Raw genomic sequence first — 6,505 nt, forward strand, 5'->3', positions numbered from 1 at the left:
TACACCAATGGACAGATCACTCAGCTAGAACATTAATAAAAAATGCAACCCTTAAATGACACACTAGACCAGAGAGACTTAATTGATATCTTATAGGACATTCCATCTGAAAGGAGCAGAAAACACTTTCTTCTCAGGTGCACACAAAACATTCTCCAGGACAGATCACATCTTGGGTCACAAATCAAGTCTTGGTACATTTAAAGAAACTGAAATTGTATCAGGCATCTTTTCTGACCACAACGCTATGAGAACAGGAATCAATTACAGGAAAAACAGAAAACACAAAGGCATGGAGGCTAAACAAAATAAGCAATGGATCGCTGAAGATGTCAAAGAAGGAATAAAGAATGTAGAGACAAGTGACAACAAAACATTATGATCCAAAACCCAGAGGACATAGCAGAAGCAGGTTTGAGAGTTTAAAGCAATATAATGTTACTCAGGAAACAAGAAAAATCTCAAATAAACAACCTAAACTTACACCTAAAGCAACCAGAGAAAGAACAAAACCCCAAATTAGCAGAAGGAAAGAAATCATAAAGACCAAAGCAGAAATAAATGAAATAGAGACAAAGAAAACAGTAAAGGTCAATGAAACTAAGAGCTAGTTCTCTGAGAAGATGAAATTAAACCTTCATCCAGAAAACTGAAACCTTCAGCTGGGTTTAGAAAAGGCAGAGGAACTAGAGATCAAATTGCCAACATCCACTGTTGGCACACACTGTTGGATTACACAAAAAAATTCCAGAAAGACATCTACCTTTGCTTCATGGACTTTTACTGTGTGGATCACAACAAACTGGAAAATTCTTAAGGAGATGGGAATACTAGACTACCTTACCTGTCTCCTGAGAAACCTGTATGCAAGTCTAGAAACAACAGTTAGAACCAGACATGGAACAATAGATTGGTTCAAAATTGGGAAAGGAGTTGTCACCCTGCTTATTTAACTTACATGCAGAGTACATCATGCAAAATGCCAGGCTGGAAGAAGCAGAAGCTGGAATCAAGACTGCCAGGAGAAATATCAACAATCTTAGATATGCAGATGATACCACTGTAGTGGCAGAAAGTGAAGAGCAACTAAACAGCTTCTTGATGAGGGTGAAAGAGGAGAGTAAAAAAGTTGGCTTCAAACTCAACATTCAAAAAACTAATAAGATCGTAGCATCAGGTCCCATCACTTCATGGCAAATAGAAGAGGAAAAAGTGGCAACTGTGACAGACTTTTATTTTCTTGGGCTCCAAAATCACTGTGGATGGTGACTGCAGCCATGAAGTTAAAAGACACTTTAAAAAAGAAAAGATGCTTGTTCCTCGGAAGGAAAGCTATGATAAACCTTGACAGTGTATTAAAAACCAGAGACATGACTTTGCCAACAAAGGTCCATACAGTCAAAGCTATGGTTTTTCCAGTAGACACGTACAGATGTGAGAGTTGGACCATAAAGAAGCCTGAGTGCTAAAAAGTTGATGCTTTCGAATTGTGGTGTTAGAGAAGACTATTGAGAATCCCTTAGACTGCAAGGAGATCAAAACAATCAATCCTAAAGGAAACCACCCTGAATATTCATTGGAAGGACTGAAGCTGAAGCTCCAATACTTTGGTCACCGGATGTGAAGAGCTGACTCACTGGAAAAGACCCTGATGCTGGAAAAGAGAAGGCAAAAGGAGAAAGAGACAGCAAAGGATGAGATGGTTAGATAGAATCACTGACTCAATGGACATGAATCTGAGCAAATTCCAGGAGACAGTGGCCAAGGGGTCGCAAAGAGACACAACTTAGTGACTGAACAATAATAGCAAGACTCACCAAGAATAAAGGAGAGGATTCAAATCAATAAAATCAGAAATGAAAAAGAAGTTACAATAGATACCACATAAAGACAAAGCATTTTAAGAGATAATACAAGCAACTACATGCCAATAAAATTGACAACCTAGAAGAAATGAACAAATTCTTAGAAAGTTACAACCTTTGAAGACTAAACCCAGGAAAAAATAGAAAATACAAACAGACCAACCACAAGTACTGAAACTGATTAAAAATCTTCCAACAAACAAATAATCCAGGATAAGGTGACTTCACAGGCGAATTCTATCAAACATGTAGAGAAGAGTTAACAGCTACCCTTCTGAAACTCTTCCAAAAAAATTTCAGAGAAAGGAACATTCTCAAGCTCATTCTGCCAATACAAGGCCATCATCATACTGAAACCAAAATCAGACCAAGATATCACAAAAAAGATTACAGGCCAATATCACTGATGAACATAGAAGTAAAAGTCCTCAACAGAATATGATCATATTGAATCTAAAAACACATTAAAGGGATCATGCACTATGATCAAGTGGAATTTATACCAGTGATGCAAAGAGTTTTCAATATCTGGAAATCAATCCAGATACACAACATTGTTGTATAAATACAATGTTGTGAGATATATAACATCAAGAAATTGAAGAATAAAAACCATATGATCATCTTAATAGGTTCAGAAAAAGCTTTTGACAGAATTCAACACCCATTTATGATAAAAATTCTCCAGAAAGGGGGCATAGAGGGAACCTACCTCAACATAATAAAGGCCATATACAACAAACCCATAGCAAACCTCATTCTTAACAGTGAAAAACTGAAAGCGTCTCTTCTACAATCAGGAACAAGACAAGGATGTCCACTCTCACCACTTTTATTCAACATAATTTTGGAAGTCCTAGCCATGGCAATCAGGGAAGAAAAAGAAATAAAAGGAATCCAAATTGGAAAAGAAAAAGTAAAACACTCTTTCCAGATAACATGATAATATACACAGAAAATCCTAAAGATTCTACCAAAAAACCACTAGATCTCTTCAGTGAATTTGATAATTAACAAATATCTTGCATTCCCATACACTAATAACAAAAGATCAGAAAGAGAAATCAAGGAAACAATCCCATTTACCATCACATGAAAAAGAATAAAACACCTACCTAAGGAGGCAGAAGATAAACTATAAACTCAGAAAACTATAAGATACGGATGAAAGAAATAAAGATGATACACCCAGATGGAGAGATATACCATGTTCTTAGATGGAGAGATATACCATGGTCTTGGACTGGAAGAATCAATATTGTGAAAATGATGACACCCCCCAGAGCAATCTACAGATTCCATGCAAACCCTATCAAATTAATGGCATTTTCCACAGAATTAGAACAAAAATTTTTACAATTTGTATGGAAACATGAAAGACCATGAATAACCAAAGTAATCTTGAGAAAGAAAAATGGAGCTGGAGCAATCAGGCCCTCTGACTGCAGACTACAAAGCTAGAGCAGTCAAAACAGTATGGTACTGGCACAAAAACAGGAATACAGATCAATGGAACAGGTACAAAGTCCAGAGATAACCCATATATCTATGGCTATCTAATTTATGATAAAGGAGGCAACAATATACAATGGAAAAAAGACAGTCTCTTCACTAAGTGGTTCTGGGCAAACTGGACAGCAAATGTAAAAGAATGAACACCATAGACAAAAATACTCAAAATGAGTTAGAGACCTAAATGCAAGGCTAGATACTAAAAACTCCTAGAGGAAAACATAGGCAGAACACTGACATTAATTACAGTAAGATCTTTTTCAATCCACCTCCTAGAGTAATGAAAATAAAAATAAAAGGGACCTAATTAAAAGCTTTTGTATAACAAATGAAATCATAAACAAAATGAAAAGATAACCCTCAAAATGGAAGAAAATATTTGCAAATGAAGGAACCAACAAGAGATTAATCTCCAAAATGTAAAAACAGCTCAATATTAAAAAAGCAAGCAACTCAGTTAAAAAAAAAAGCACATAAGATCCAAATAAACATTTCTTTAAAGCAGATAGATGGCTAAAAAACATATGAAAAGATGCTCAACACATCACTAATTATTAGAGAAATGAAATCAAAACTACAATGAGGTATCACAAAATGGCCATCCAGAAACAATAAATGCTGGAGGAGGTGTGAAGAAAAGGGAACCCTCCTACACTGTTGATGGAAAAGTAAATTGGTACAGCTACTATGGAGATTCCTTAAAAAACTGAAAATAGAGCTACCATATGACCTAGCAGGGCTTCCCTCATAGCTCAGTTGGTAAAGAATCTGCCTGCAATGCAGGAGACCTGGGTTCGATTCCTGGGTCAGGAAGAACCCCTGGAGAAGGAAATGGCAACCCACTCCAGTTTTCTTGCCTGGAAAATCTCATGGACAGAGGGGAAGCAAGAGTTGGACACGACTTAGCAACTAAACCACCACCAGCAGCCATATGACCTAGCAATCCCACTCCTGGGCATATATCTGGAGAAAATCATAATTCAAAAACATACATGCCCCCCAATATTCATTGCAATGCTATTTACAATAGGCAAGACATGGAAGTATCCTAAATGTCCATCAACAGAGGAGTGGATAAAGAAGATGAGATACGTATATACACTAGAATATTACTTAGCCGAAGAAAAAGAACAGAATCAGGCCACTGGCAGCCACAGGAATGGTCCTAGGAGCTGTCATACTGACTGAAGTGAGACAGATGAGTAACACTATAGCACGTGTATGTGGAATCTTAAATGACACAAATGAACTTACCTTTAAAAAAAGAAAGTTGCAGATCTAGAAAACAAATTTATGGTTACCAGGGAGTGAAGGGGGAGGGAATAAACTGGGAGATTAGGATGGACATATATACACTGCTATATATAAAACAGATAATAAGGACCTACTGTACAGCACCAGGAACTCAATACTCTGTAATGGCATGTATGGAAAAAGAAACCTACAAAAGGGAAATATATACACACACACTCACAACTGATTCATTTTACTGTACACGTGAAACTAACACCACTACTCCAATAAAATTTTCAAAAAATAAAAATGACTTAAAAATAGCTATAATATAAAAAACAAACAAAAATATGAAAAATAACAACTGCTGGTGATATGGAGAAGCTGCAATCCTCATACATTGCTGGTGGGGATATAAAATGATATAGCCACTGTAGAAAAGTTTGGCAGTTCATCAGTTAAAGCTGGAGTTATATGACACAGAAATAAAACATGTCCACATAAAATTCATTCATAAATGTTCATATCATTAGTCATAATAGCCCCAAAGTACAAACAACCCAAATATTCATCAACTGATGAATGGTTAAACAAAATGTGGTATATTATGGAATATTATCCAGCAATAAAAAGAAATGAAGTACAGATGGATGCTACATATAGATGAACCTTGAAAACATGAAGAAATAATCCAGTCACAAAAGGTCACATGTTACATAATTCTAAGTTTATGAAATGCCCAGAATAAGTGAATCTATAGACAGAAAATGTGTAAGTGGTTGCTAGGAACTGGGGTACCCAAGGCGAGAAGGGAGTGCCTGCTAATGGAGAGAGGGCTTCTCTCTGGAGCGGTGTAAATGCTCTGGAATTGGACAGTGGCGATGGCTTCATGGCTCTGTGACTACTAAGAGAAAAAAAAGCTGAATCTTTAAGAGTGAATTTTAAGGTATTTGAATTTCTCCCAGTGAAGCTCTCAAAAAAGCTGTAGCTAAGAAAAGATAGGGCTCTAAAACATAATTTGAGTTTCTTAACAAACTTAACCTTTAATAAAAGTTGTGGCACTTAAACAGATATATAAAAAAAAGTTATTGAAAAAAATCTATCATTTTCTCTTTCCCAATGAATAATATATAAAATAGACTTCAGTGATGTTCTGCAACAAGGACCAGTGCTGATGTAGAATTTTCACTTTAGGTGAACTTTTAAGAAAGCAAAGAGCTACAGAATACCTTGACTGTTCTAACTCCAGTGAACTGCAGATCTATGAAGAAGCAATGGTTCTTCTATCATTCTTCAATTCTGAAAATAAAACTGGAAACTCGGATTTATATCTGGCTCTACTGTATTATGTGACTGGAATAAAATCACTTTGATTGTAAACTTTTTCAAGTACTTCATAATTTTCAGTCTTGCCTTCTAAAGTCAACACCTGCTGTTTCAGTTTGCTCTGAATCCTTTCCTTTTAGGATAAGGCCCATCACTCAACCAAGGTGATTCTGACATGAATTACCAAATACAGTGCCTAAGACCCAGCCCTGGCCAAGATCATGGGGTCCTGTCCCTTCTCCCACAGGAACTGGCCCAATTCAAGGGCAGTTGTTCCAGAGAAGACAACAGTCCTTTTGTGGAATCTGATTAGTGGACCCCAGAAAAGAAGGTTATCTTTCTTCTTTTGGGATCACAGACTTGAAGGATGTGTACTTTGGGGGGACACTGGCCTCTTCCCCATTATGGAGAGAAGGCCAGCCTGAAAATGAGGTCAGGAAACAGAAAAACACTCAGGAGAGGAGGCCAGAAGGCCTGGCAGCACAGTCCCAGATTTGGATCCAGCTTTGCCTAATGAGTGGCATTAACATTTCTAGGTTGTTACTGAATGAATCAGTGCAGGGGAAGCA

Source organism: Oryx dammah, unplaced genomic scaffold (assembly GCF_014754425.2).
Source record: "Oryx dammah isolate SB20612 unplaced genomic scaffold, SCBI_Odam_1.1 HiC_scaffold_25, whole genome shotgun sequence".
Lineage (NCBI taxonomy): Eukaryota > Metazoa > Chordata > Mammalia > Artiodactyla > Bovidae > Oryx > Oryx dammah.